The 14,659-nt window shown below is 32.1% G+C and overlaps 1 long non-coding RNA gene and 1 pseudogene across 1 annotated transcript; both read right to left on the bottom strand.

The window, feature by feature from the left end:
• The window catches only part of LOC114407876, a 9,292-nt pseudogene extending 473 nt beyond the window's left edge, over window positions 1-8,819 (bottom strand).
• An 875-nt stretch (window positions 8,820-9,694) lies between these two features.
• Window positions 9,695-12,431, bottom strand: LOC114407877. Its single transcript, XR_003665690.1, has 3 exons — window positions 12,169-12,431; window positions 10,590-12,106; window positions 9,695-10,520 (listed from the first exon to the last, which is right to left on the bottom strand). It is a non-coding gene; the product is annotated as an uncharacterized LOC114407877 (long non-coding RNA).
• Window positions 12,432-14,659: the final 2,228 nt, after the last annotated feature.

Genomic DNA, 14,659 nt, shown 5'->3' with positions numbered 1-14,659 from the left:
AAAAAATGAAACTACACAAGATACTATATAAAGATTCATTCACATATAATTTACTATAAGTCCAAGAAAACTGCCTGCATGACTTGTACCTAAGTATCCAAGAAGCTCAAATCAAGCATATAACCTTTAAGTTTTCAAGAGGTTTAATTGAGGACATCTATCAGTGGCAACATACAAAGATTAAAAAAAAAATTATCTCAATAAAAAGATCATAAAGCAATACTGTTTTACCTCATTCAGTTTTTCCCAGACCAGATCAGGTTGATTTATGTAACCTTGGTCCGTGGCTAGAAGATACAGCTCACCCTCAAACTGTGAATAACAGAAAATAACTTTAGTATGAAGACTTTGCAAGACAAACAACATTTTTTCTTGATGACAAAAATGTGCTACTGGCTGCACTTGATATCAGTAATCTAAATGGCAAAAGAATAAAAAATTGAGACTTTTACTGACCTTGAACATGGTGCTGAAATGATTGTTACGGAAAAAACACACTGTTCACGCTCTTTAAGCCCATATTGTAAACAGAAAAGACTGCAAAAGCATTTATAATATACAAAATGTGAAAGGAAAATTCTTCATAGCCAATAAAGAGAAACATATTGGAACACAGAACTAGATCAATTTATCTAGACCAACAAGACAAGAGGTCAACATACCCATAAAATGTCAACTGGCTGGCGTTATTCCTCAAGAAACTCTTGATCAATTCACCTAAGACCATAAAAAATGGACATAAGTCTCCCATAAGATAATATATAGTTATCTTAGAAAATAATACTTTAATGAGAATCAATCCACTTCTTCAATATATGGCACCACTTTACCTTGTTCTGGAGTAAGTTCATCCTTAGCTCTTAGATCAGGAGCAGCTAAGGTGCTTTTGTCAGACTGTTCTGCAAGTACCACCTCACCTTCATAAACAAGTTCACGATCCTCAAAATTTCCAGTTCTTGTATCCAACACACATTCCTCTCCTTCATATATGGGCTCACTCCCTTGAACACATGAAGTCAATGCTCCAGAAACATCAGTTTGATGATATCTGACACTAGATGAATCTGAATTTGTATGGCCAGGGGATGAGAATGATAATATTGTGGCATCAGGTCCATGAGATTCATCTACAACTTCATGATCTATAGTTGTAGGAGTGGATTGATCATGGACTTTTCCATCTCCTCCAGAAACATCTGCACGGCACTCAAACAAAGAGACAGAGTGTTTTTCAGGATATGGGATATCTTCACTCTCATTCTGAACCAATGCATCAAGGCTGTTCTCAATCACATTATTCAGGTCAAGAGATTCTTCAGGTCCCATATAAGTTGATTAATGAAGGTCATTTATGGCATCAGTCTTTAAGGATGAATTAGTTGCCTCTCCCAGTGTAGAAGTAGAAGATATTTGTTCGTTGTGGTCTTTGCCAGAAGTAGCACAATCATCAGATAAGGAAGGCTCGGGGCCATCTTCATGAAAGTTAATGTTACCAGCACCAGTGCTATTTCCTAATTTATCTCCAGAATCCGTATTTATAACCTCCTCATCACACATATTTCTATCCATATTGACAGAAATTTCTCCTCCATTTATGTGACCTACAACAGGATCATTTTCAGCCTCGGACATTTTCAAGACTCTCAAAAACTCTGCCTCTTCTTCTAGATCACCTTTTCTTTGTATATGATCAGAAATAGAATGAGAAGAATAATCAAACGACCTGGCTTTTGAAAGACTGGGAGAAGGAACTCCAAGAGTAGCAGTTGTTGCAGCCACAAAATCAACACAATCTTCCGGATTATTTTCATGATGGACATTCATGTTTAGTGTTTCAAGAGAGACAAGCTCTCCCATAAGGGCATTATAGGACTTTGATCCAATTGCATTCGCAGTGTCATAATCCTGGCTCAAAAGAACATGAAAATTTGAATATCAAATAAACACATCATAAAATAAGAAATAAAGCCCACATTGTTTAAGAAAAACATAAAGATAACATTTTGATAAGTATTTTGATATTTATTTAAGAAAGATCACTTGACCATTTAAAATTTACAGTAAGCAATGAACCACACAATTTTCATCATAATCCAAGGCAGGATCAATTTTAAGATGTGGCACAAGGAGGCAACTGACACAGTAGATTGAGGTCGAATGACAAGATAGAACTAATTAATTTGGAATGAGGGTGAAAAAATACCTGAGGATCAACCATCCAGCCATGATACAAAGGAATGTCCAGCAGATCAAATATGGCACACTCTCGAGTGAATTCAAAATCAGCTATTCTGTAATTCAAGAAATTTTTATCAGAAGTTCAAAATTGTTGATGGATGATGCACATGACTGCCAAAGAAATGAGAAGAACTGTATAACTGACCTCCTAAATTTTATATTTACATCAATTCCAGTAGCAAGCCTAGGGAGTAAGTCAATTGCATCAGCAATTTTCTGTTGTTGATTTTCAACATAGCCTGCATCTTTGCCCTAGAAGACAATAAGAAAAATTGCCAAATCAACTTGTATCATAAAAGATTTAATGTCACCAGTGATAACAAATGCAACTCTTACATTCACACTACTATTTGAATCAATTAATCTTTCAGCAACCAATGAAAGCAATTTCTCCTGTGAGACTTCAGCAATATCTGGACTCAAATTTAAGTTGTTTCTCAACAGCAGAACGTTACCTGCAATAATGCCATATATAAACAATAAACCATTAGTAAACAAATGTTGCAAGTAACCCTTCTAGAGTGCAAAAATTAAGCATGGCATACAAGGAAACAAATGGTTAAATTAAAGGTAGTTAGTCTAAGAATTATGTAAGAAATTATAATACTTGTCCCGTCCAAATGGCATGTGCGACATGCTCCGCAAATGAAGTTAGAACTGATGGGTCACGGGGTTCACTCATATGAGCATCTTCACTCATTTGAGTTTTTTCAATTTCAATACATGTAAGTGAGAACTTATAGGAATAATAAAAAAAATTAAAATCTTAAAAGAAATAAAATTAAAAAATATAAACTTCCAAAGACTAAAAAAAAACTTATAAAATCCAAAATTAAAAAACATTATCTTACAAGAGACCAAAATTAGAAAAATAAATTTACAAGCACCAAAAATGGAAAAACAAAAACTTACAAAGACTAAAAATATATTTAAATTTTTTATAACTGAGCTAAATGTTACTTTTCGTCTATTAAATTTTATTATTTTTTCATTTTGATATTTAAATTTTAAAATAATAACAACTAAAAGTTATGATTATCTTTATTTTATTTTAAAAATTATATAAACCACTAAAACATGCCTTCACCATTCCTTATGAATCCAATCAGCAGAGGAATTTGAAACCCTTCATTATTCCATAATCTGGTAGCTTTTGGTCATAGGAAAGATAAATAAAAACATAATAACATTAAACTTCAACCTCGCTCCAAGGCTCCTTTAGAACCCGGCTACACTACGCAAGAATCAACAACATAGATAAAGAAATAATACGCAAGAATCAACAACATAGATAAAGAAATAACAAGATAGAAGAACCACTGAAAGAACCCGACCCCACCAAAAAGAAACCTCGATCAGACATCACATATTTTACTTTTTAATGTTTCCTTCTTTTTTTTCATCACCTCCGATTTGTGGCCGTGGTCGCCACACCCAACAGATATGCGTCCAAGCCCACCAACACATTGCAACCACATCACCATCGCCTCCAAAATACCGTCTTGCAGTGGCGCGTCGGAGAAATGCCTCAAATCTGGAATATGGCAAACAACGGTGGTCAAAGAGGGTTGGATCTAGAAAGAGTTTGAGAGATTTTAGATATTAGGTCTCATTATTCACTTCTTTGATTTGGAAACGGATTCAAAATCCTTAAATCCCATTTCGCACTTCTTAGAGATCAGAGCGGTGCGAGAAACTGGGCTAGAGCAAAAGGTTGAGGGGGAACAATGGTGGTGTTGGTTGTAGGAAAGGCTTTGAGGTGGGGTGGGAGTTTTCATGCTATTTGGGGGAGTTTTCACGCTAATACGCCAAAGTGTTTTTGTTTACGGTAGTTTATAATTTTTGAAATAAAATTTAGTTATTACTGTTTTAAATTATTTATTTTAAAATTATTATGAATAATTTAATTATGATGTCAATATCCTTTATCATATATGTAATTATCATTTATGATATTTTTTATTTATGTTTTTTTTTAAATTCCAATTACTTGTTTGTATATATAAACAATTTGCTCCTCCAAGAAATAATACACACCATTGTCATTTTCTTTAACTTTTTTCCTTCTCTTCATTATTCTTCTTTGAGTTATATTATATGTAATACATTATCATTATCAGTATGATTATTTTTCTATCAAAATTCATGCAGAAAGTTGTTTTATTATATTTATATTTTAAGGTTAGATTTTTCATTTCTCTAATATCATTATCCATATTATATGTTTGATAGAATATAAGTGTTCTATTTACATAATTCTGAAATGATTCATTTGAGTCTTAAATAATCTATCATGGAAGAAAATTTTTAGAATATTTTCCTCTCACTAAAAGTGGGAAAATAATGCAAAAGTATAAACAAAAGAATATTTTTTCTCACCAAATGTGAGAAAATAATGTTGTAATAGTCCAAACCGGTGAATTTTATTATAATTCGATTATACCAAGATAAATTCGTATTCTTTTGAGTTCATATTTCAAGCTAAAGATTCTTTCTACCTAATTATATTATTCATAACTATGATGTTTATAGTTATATTATTAACGTAAATATGATATTCATTTGGATATATTGTGTCCTGAAGATACTATCAAATAAGGAAATTAAAAAAAAAACTTTTGTGAAAGATCATGAAGACCTGTTAAATAAAGAAATTTCAAGAATAAATTTAAAGAAAGACTATATGAAGAATAAAGAAAAAATTTCTTGTTGAATTTTCTAATTATTTGTCTTTCAACATTATATCTATTGAAGTTTAAGTGTATTGTTTAGCATTTGGTAAGATACTTTGACAGATAATTATCTATTATTATTGATGTAGTATCTCATTGAGATTTCATAAACATATATACAATGTATTTTTTAATACACAATGGATTTAAAAAGTGACTTATTCTCACATCCAAAAGGTGAAAAAAATGTAGTACAAAAATGAAAAATAAAGAAATTTTCATTCTTGAAGAGTGGGGATAGAAAAAGATTGATTATTTCTTATTTGTTGTCTTAAAGATCATTGTATACATGGACGAAAGAAATAAATCTGTTTTACATTCTTTTTTCATTTCTCATTATTTTGTTCCATTGGATTTTTTTGACAAGATTTTTAATGATACAAGTGATAACATAATAAAAGATGAGATGATCCACTTTTTTTTTTCTTCATCAAGTTTTTATCCCACATAATTTTTCCTATAAATGTTTTAATGAAATAAATTCTTAAATAATGGATATAATGAGTGTTATGAATAATCTAATTGTGATTATCCATATCATTTATTATATATGTTATTATCATTTATAATCTTTCCTTATTTATGTTTATCCTTTGTAATTTCCCTATTATTTTTTATATATGTAAATAGTCTATTCCTATTTGAAATAATACACATAACTATTATTCTTTTTAAACTTTCTTTCTCTCTATTGTTCTCTTTCAAATTATAATATATTTTAAAAAATTAAACATTGATAAAGGACTAATGTTTTTATTAAACAAAATTAAAGAAAAACTAAATAAAACTTTTTAAAATATAAAATATCAAAATAATTTTTTAAAACATAATATATCAAAATAAAAATTTCAAAATATAGTAGACTAAACGTCACATTTAACCTTATAACCAACTTTGCCATCTTTATTTTCTTTCGATCAAAGTTATAGTTACCACCAAACAATTCATTCAAGAAAGTAATTAATGTTTTTCTTTAGTTTAGACTTTAAACCCTGAACCCTAAACCCTAAACCCTATTCTTAAATACTATTAAATTGTGGAACGTAAACAACCAAATTATAAAATGAAAAATGCATTCATAAATTAATAATCGAAATTGGCGTAAAGAATGACAAAATCCTTAACTCCATGGCGCAGTGCTGAAAATCACATTTTTCGTAGCTTCTTTTTCTTAGGTTCCATCCAACTAGTAAGGCCCTGCATAAATGCAGCACTCATTAAAGATTTACAATCAGTAAGGATAAACTTATAATTGAAACATTTCAAACCCGATATATAATCCTATTACCTGTGCCATTTCATATAGTGGTTGGTAAATTGCAGTATTAATAGAGCAAAGTTGTGGGAGCTCCATATGTAGTTTTCAAAGGTATGACCATATAGTTAAGCATCATTATTAGTAACAATGCAAATAAAAGCTATAATTATTAGAGACAGTGAAAATAAAAGTTGTAAGGTTCATAACATACTATCCAAAACATCTTCAATATCCACACTGCCAGCATCACAAGTAATGTCCTCCATATTGTTGCAACGTGTAAGCATGTGAGGATCATTTCATAAAAAAAAACAAGAATAAACTATTGCCAAACTATACAATTTTTTCATTGAGCTCTACATTGGATAGCATACAACTGATGGTTTGTGAAAGACATCCGAAATCCATATATTATCTAAAAAAATAAAATAAAGCAAGTTTAATTTAACTGTAATTTTAGTACTGTTTCATTGACTTGGCAACTAAATAGAAAGAGAAGAGCAGCTCACTGAGCTTCGTCGAGAATAACTATGCCTACTTTAATATCCACTTACATTGGTGCCCGAATGACTGGATTATTGATGTAGTTATATGGACAAAATACCAATTGAGCATCATTTGACATAGAACGAGCACCATAATAACAGCAACCTGAAAGTGGAGACAGCATAAGACTTATACTTTACAAAGCTTAGCACAATCTTTTAAACAAAAAAATAAAAACAAATACAAAGAATAACAACAAAGGCCAAACCTTTTACCAATTGTCCAACTTTTACAAGATCTTCTATGTCATGCACCACATTGCATCCTCCTTTCTGAAGGGAAGAATGACCTTTGACTTTATGAGCATTTCTGCATAGATTGTAAATTTGTCATTTCAGTTACTTCATGAAGAGTGATATGAAAAATAGATAGGAAGCATAAGCAAATAAGCATACACTCACTTGAATTCTGGACACCCTGTTGCCTGATCTTTCAATAATAGTTTACTGAGAACATTTTATGAAAATTATCAGTATGAAGATTGTAAGATGAGAACATTTTATCAAATGAAAAAAATAAAGATTATCATAAAGTATAAAATGTCAAGGTAAAAGCAACCATTCGTCATAGATGTTCTCTTTGCCAATTATATTTTTAGTTGTGCAGTAGTGTTTCCGCCATGCCTGGCAAAATAAGAGAGGGAAAAATACTCAGTCAAATCCATATTACTTTACTGAAAGAAACATCTTTTTGCATATCAAAGAATGAGTACTAATAAGGCATTCTTACTTTTCAGTTTTCATTAACACCTTTGTTAAAATTAAAATCCTTATCATATAAGTTGGATGTTGATTGGTATCTCATCAGCAATGGTTTAAAATTAACATATAATATGCTTCACAAAAAAATAAAATATAGCTTATTATTAAATAGTAATTTGAAAAATAACAGCAACGGAAATTAAAAATTTAAGGTGGGGACAATACACACTTCAATTTGAAGAAGTGCTGAATAATCACATTCTCCAAAATCATACCAAACGAAATGATATTTTGCATTAGCCTCATTAATATTGGTTAAAAACACAAAGCAAAAGGTGAATTACGACTTGGGAGAATACAAAAATGAGCAGAAAACAAATTTGAGGATAAAAAAAAATAACAGTGATATCAAAGATATAAATTCAACCTACCAACACAACCATAGGCACCCTGTATGCAGTTTTCCGCAATTCACGAACCACTTGAGAAATTTGTGAGTGCGTTCTCCTTATACAAATGAACAAAAAATGGCCTAGTTAAGTGATGATGCCCATATTTTAATATATAGAAAGCGACCTTGAAAATCGGAAACCATCTAATCTAATGATCTCTACAATACTCAGCAATGCTAATTGCTTGAAACCATAATAACAAAAATTCTCAATTTTATAACCATTAATTACTTATGCAACAAAAAAAACTGAAGCAAATTGTAACTTGATTGTAAAAACACCTATGAGGCATAATATATGGTTGGTGCTTCCTTTTTCTTCTGCTTCTTGTTGTTGATCTCAGTTTGCGTATGGTCGGGAATTTCTGAAACTAAAAGCAGGACAATTGCTGAGGACAACAAAAACCAAAATAAAGGAAATATCGTGAATTAGAAGAGATAGTTACAAGAAGAAAGTGAAACCTCCTCGAGAACAAATCCGCCACCAGAGCCAGAGGATCGTTGGTTGCCTCCGACGCGGGCTTGAGATGGTGATGTTGAGATTTGTAGTGGTGCTGCCAAGCGAGAGAGGAACAAAGAAGCGAAAGGGACTTGCCAGTACCGCTTGGAGACTCAAGCAACGCGTGACAATGACCTTCTTTCTGAGTTAGATTAAGGGTGGAAATCACTCTAGCCATAAACGCAAACTGAGATCCATATCGTTCGTAGGGAAACTCCACTTGCAAACCTCCGATGAGATACACATTTTTAGGATTAGGGTTTGATGCAAAGATCATTTTTTCTTTTCCTTTCACTTCAGATTCCACAATGTCAGATGTTATGTGTGTCTCACTACTTGTGTGTTGTATAAGTTGAGGCGGGAAATCAGGTTTCCGAATACCATTAGGCACGTTTACAAAACATTCACTCTTTTACTTCAAAACAGCTTGAGTTTTGTTATTTTATTAATAATTTATATTTTTTTATAGTTTAAATTTTGGAAACTTTCAGTAGACCACTGAATTATTTAAACAAAACAAAATAATCATATAAATTTACTTTAACCTATCAATTGTCAATGAGGCAATTACCAAGTTGAATAAATGTTTCCAAGTTAGTTTTATCAAAATTACATTCATTGATATATACTAAGAATATTAGTAAAAATAGAAGATTATTAATTTTTAATAAATTTTAATAATTATACAGAGAATGTTAAAAAGTGTTATACAAAATGTTAAAAAAAGTATCTTATCAATTAAGTGTAACTAACATTTATATTATTTGAAATAGTTGCCAACCATTATAAATATTTTTACAAATTTTTAAATGATTCAAAAAACATTTTTTTAAAAAAATATCTTTTTTACTTTACATATTTAAAGATTTTTTATAGTCAATTATAGATATAAATATATAAATATATATATATATATATATATATATATATATATTAAATTCATAGAGATATTGACTTTATTCATTTTTGGTGTTTTTATTTTATAAATAAAATGCTAAAATATTTTTTCATCCTTCTAAAATTACTAAAGTTCAGATTTATTTTTTATAATTTTTTGTTTGTTTTTCACTCCTATAAAATTATTATTTACTTAGTTTTTCATCCGAAATTAACAAACCTGTGACATTTTTTAATTAAAATTTTAAAATGTAATTTTCAATAGAAAAAATATTTAAAAATGCAAGAATCAAAACAAAATTACTAACTATTAAAACCACCACAAATTAAAAAAAAAAACTAAATTGCAAGAATCACATTTTTTTTCCTGATTAAAGCATATATCAAGCTCAACAACAACAAAATGAATCAAAGTTTTTAAAAAAAATCAATAAAATAACCAGATTTGACATGAATTACAAACATAATGAGATCTGAAATAAAATCCCTTAAAGAACTGAAATGGTGACACGACTGGCAAAAGAGGCACAATGCTACATGGGGGAGGGAGGGAGAAACGAACAACGAGGAGAAAAGGTTGGATTTAGGCGTTTTGGGTTTAGATATGGACGATGATGATATTTTATGGGCGGATTTGGTTCGTGATTTTTGAAGTGAATCTAGTTGGTGATGGTAGTATTAGAGGTAGGTGATGACAACAATGAGGGAGAGAAGGAAGACACATATATGGAGACAAAGTCCAACTGCTTTCGGTGCTCGTCATTTAGAATCGATGTTCTTGATCAAAATGAGGTAGTGACGACGATGATGGAGTATCCACAGAGCGAGGAAGCGTGACAGATTCTTGATGAGGATTTGAGGTTAAGTTGGATAATGGTGGATTCTTAAGGAAATTGCATGCTAAACACATCGAGTGTGAGAGTGGTGTCGGTGGAGCGACGATGACGGGGATCAACAACAAATGTGGCCCAATTCAACATGTCTGTCACTTTCGGGGGTGAGATGCATGTGAGGGAAGTGAGTATGTAAATGCAAGACATGGATGGACACAACTCAACCAAGTGGACTAAGTGTGTTTTCTCTTGAAAGAATAATAAAAAAGCTTATTTGTTTCTACCCACAAACAAGAATAGGACATGAACTGTCAAAATAGGTGGACGACTTACTGTGCGCAAAGAACATGGTTGACAAACTAAACCTGCAACAGCATACAAAGATGAGTTATGACTAACTAGCTATGTGCACAAGCTACAACAAGAGTACTTACCAAAGAACTGTAACTATATGTTCCCTCGGTGACCCTCGAAACTCATCGTTTGTTCTATGTTCAAGAATCCACACCACTGCTCCAACAAAGAGGAAAAAAAATGCAGTGACACCCCACATATGTGGAGTAAATGGTCGCAAGAAAGCCCAAGCATTTGACTTCAATTTTTTTTACTGGAGCAACCACAACCGCAAGAAAGATATTTAATGTCCCATTTTCTGTTGTTAGACTGGAAGTCGAAAAAGGAAAGAGAGAAAAAAAATGTTTTGGATTTATATTGTTTACTTTCCTCACATAGACCAATTTTCTTGAGTAGCTTAAGTCATAAAAACTGAAATTTATGAAGTACCCATAATACAAACAAAACGTAAATCTTTTTCCTACCCAGATTATTCAAATCCTGAACTCTATACCAACTGACTAAAATTGTAAACTACCATAATGTAAATGATACTTACCACTGTAACGACCCATAAGCTTGGCAATATCGATACCATTCTCAGTGCTTTCTGCTTCCACATGAGCAAAGTTTATGGCTCCTTGTGCCTCTTCAACAGCAGTGTCAAAACCAAATGACTTATCAATAACCTGATTCAGGTAAAACATGATTAATTAGGTGACTGTTCAAAAGCAAATTATTTTTACAGTCTCAGCAAAGTAGCTTCAATTGTCCAATTCAACCATGCTTACTAGGACATCACTATCACTATCAACGAATTTTGTTCCAAGAAATCGGACAGAGCCAATTAGACATGGCTCCACTCTCATATTTAAAAATTAAAGCATCTAAAATCACACTAGCCACCAACAAATTTCTTCATCACCTAACATTTTTTCTTCTTGAAGGAAAGAAGGCAAACCAGAATTGAAGCAAATACAAACAAAATCAAACAAATCGTCTGCCAATTCAAAAATAATAGATGATTAAAACAACTACATTAAACAATTCACCCTAGTGTATCACTACCATACAAAACATAAATAGAAGGGGACAATGGTCCTTCATTTCGAGGGCAAGTGAACCTCCGTTCTACACTAAAGGTGATGAGCTGGAATTCTTCTTACCATTTAATTCATTGCAATCTTATTTAAATACATTTCGTGGGGTGATTCTGTGTAATAAAATTTACAAAGCATGATTGCAATAACGGGTTCCTAGCAGCTTTTCTAACAGAATTCTGAAATGGAAAAACAGTTGTAAATAACTCCCTTAATTCTTCCCCAATAACTGTTATGCGTAATTGTCCAGATATGCAGGTCCCTTGGTACTTCTCTTGGGCCTTCCATCGTGGGTCTTGGGTCTGTCTTCATCCATAGCTTGGGCCTCAGGTATGTTCTGATCTCTGTTGCTATCACTTCCACTCTATCGCCGCCATGTTGTCTTCGCCGGAAGACATGAGTTTCTGACTAAGCAGTGAATAAGTTCAAGGAAACAAGAAAGGATATGAGAGCAGAAGATGCGGAGGGGCACGGGGTCGCCAGTGAAGAAGCGGACGGAGAGCGCCCGTACGAGAAACCTATGGATGTGGAAGAGTGTGAATGTGAGTTGAAGAAAAATGAAAGAGGAAAAATTTCTTACCATGGATGTTCACGCTAACCAGTGACAGTTATCACGGGAACCCACAACGAGAGCCTCGTCTCCTGCGTGTGAACCTGCAACGACAAACGACGATGGCAACCAAGGTTCGGATTCGTGGATTCACGACGTGCAGAGGGGGAAGAGCGGATGGCGATGCTGCTGAGAACCACGGTTGGCGCAGTGAAGGGAATGACGGGGCGTTGCGTGATGACTGGTGAGAACGAGATTGTTTTTAGATCCAGGTATATTGTACTAGGTCTTGCCGTTGGAGGGAGTGACGAAAATGAAAGCGGGATTGTTCAATTTATAAATAACAATAAAATATTTTGATAAGTTATTTTAAAAAGCTTATTGAAATAAGTTTAAAACCATTTATGAATAAATAAATTATAATAATTTTCAAAAACTCTCTTAAACACTTAACAAAAAGTGTTTATGAAAATAATTTACTATAAAATATCATATAACACAAAACACTACATCTCTAGTATTTATACTAGAGTTAAACAATTATTACAACTAACATTAATAACTATCAACTTACCCTACGGTAATTGAATGAACTAACAAAGTTAATTATCAGTAGTTAAAAAATAGAAAATGAGTAATTCTAATCTTTTACTTTAATAGGTGATAAAGGGATATCCAACAATTTAAGAGTTTCATATTTTATTTTGAATTCTAGTTAACAAGACACATATTTTTTTTACAAAGGTAAAAGAATATCAATGTGAACAATAAAATAAAAGTGTGGAAAATTATAGACTACAAAAACAAACCATTTTTTGTTATCCTCGAGCATTGGAGCCGGTTCGATTGATATCATGAATAAAACCTACATTCAAGTATTATAATGATTTAATATTTGAAAATTGATACTTCAAGGAAAACTCTTTTTCAAATATCTTTTTAGGAATTAAACCATTGTCTTGCACAAAGCAACACCAAACACTTCAACTGCAACCATCTGAATTGGTTCTCTAGAGTGCTACAACAGCTAATAATAGGTAAAGGCTCATACAAAAGTCAAAACCAAAAGCAGAAACATAGGCCACTGTGGAAATTTTAGGAAGACAAAAGGCGTTCAAAATGAATGAGTAGTGTATCTCATTTTCAATCTTCATCTAATCCTATATATCACCTCACGAATAATAGTTACCTTATATTAAATGCTTCCTCAAGCTGTCCTTAAATTGAATTAGCAGAAAAATTTCCCCCAACTTTCATCATTGCATTTATTTCATCCTCTGACCAATCATCCAATGTCACACAAAACCTGAGAGTGAAAAACAATGCTGTCAAACAAATTACTTATTAGGAGCATTGAGTTTAGGAATGAGTTGTAAATAGACCAGGTAAAAACTATACAAATGCATAACGAATTACAAGAGCTATGGTATGCATCATCAGTATACCTTGCAGGTCTGAACACTTTTTTTAAGATGAAGCCTCTAAGCATCTACTTACACTTTTTAATGACATAAAAAAGTGAAACCTGGAGGCTTGAGAAGTCTTTTCCTAAAATAAGTTGAGTAGTGAAGCGAACAATCATTCTAAATCCAAATTCCAAAGTCCTAATTTGTACTCATTCAAGGTACCTTTTTGAATTTTCAATTGAGTTGGTGCTAGTTTGATATCAGAACCATGATCAAGCAAGTTTATGAGAGAAGGAGAATGTTCCTGCAGAATTAGGCACATTCAGGGTGCAGGGTTTCGATTATAAATTGTACAGCAGTAGTTGCCTACAAACAGGAATTGCTCTACATGGTTTAAAGGGGCTTTTGTGATTGAGAAAACAGTGTAAGAAGTGGATTCAGACCTCTTGAGAGTCTAAATATCTGAAATCTATTGCTTCCTAGGGGCCTCTCCTTGGGGAGCATGTTTCTGCTCGAGAAGCTTTTGTTAGGCAATCTCACTTATCAGGTCTTCTAAAGCCTTTTTTCGCACATACAAATCTTACATTAATCATGCACTTATCAACAAAACTTTTATTTGCAAATAATTGTCGAACATCAAAATCGATCTGTCCATCGTAGGTTGTCCAAAATCTTTCAGCTTCTTCTACTATATTGAACTCCATACTGATTTGGGCGTCTTTTCTATCACAATAGACCTACACAAAATAAATGAATAAACATATTGGAAAACTAGTAACGATTTATTGGCAAAACATACTAAGTAAATTAGTTTTGAAGAGATGAAGAATTCATAAGCCAATCTTGTGGGTCCAATTATTTGGAAAGCAAATACGACAAAGGTCTCTTTAATGTACTTGGAATGAGAAGGCAAAAAAATTAGACAACAAAATTGAAATCCGCGACAAAATTAATAAGCAAATTAAACAATGGATAAATAAAAATCTGAATTTGATTGATTTTTTTTCTTCTAAGCATTGAAATAAGGAGGTAGAGAAGTTAACCTATGATTCAATTTCTTATGGTTCCAATTTGAATGAATGTAGAAGAATTGCTTGTGACTAAGAACAAAAAAT

Source organism: Glycine soja, chromosome 3 (assembly GCF_004193775.1).
Source record: "Glycine soja cultivar W05 chromosome 3, ASM419377v2, whole genome shotgun sequence".
NCBI classification, from domain to species: Eukaryota; Viridiplantae; Streptophyta; class Magnoliopsida; order Fabales; family Fabaceae; genus Glycine; species Glycine soja.
Note: the sequence above shows the minus strand (reverse complement) of the source record. Positions and strands in the feature narration are given on the sequence as shown.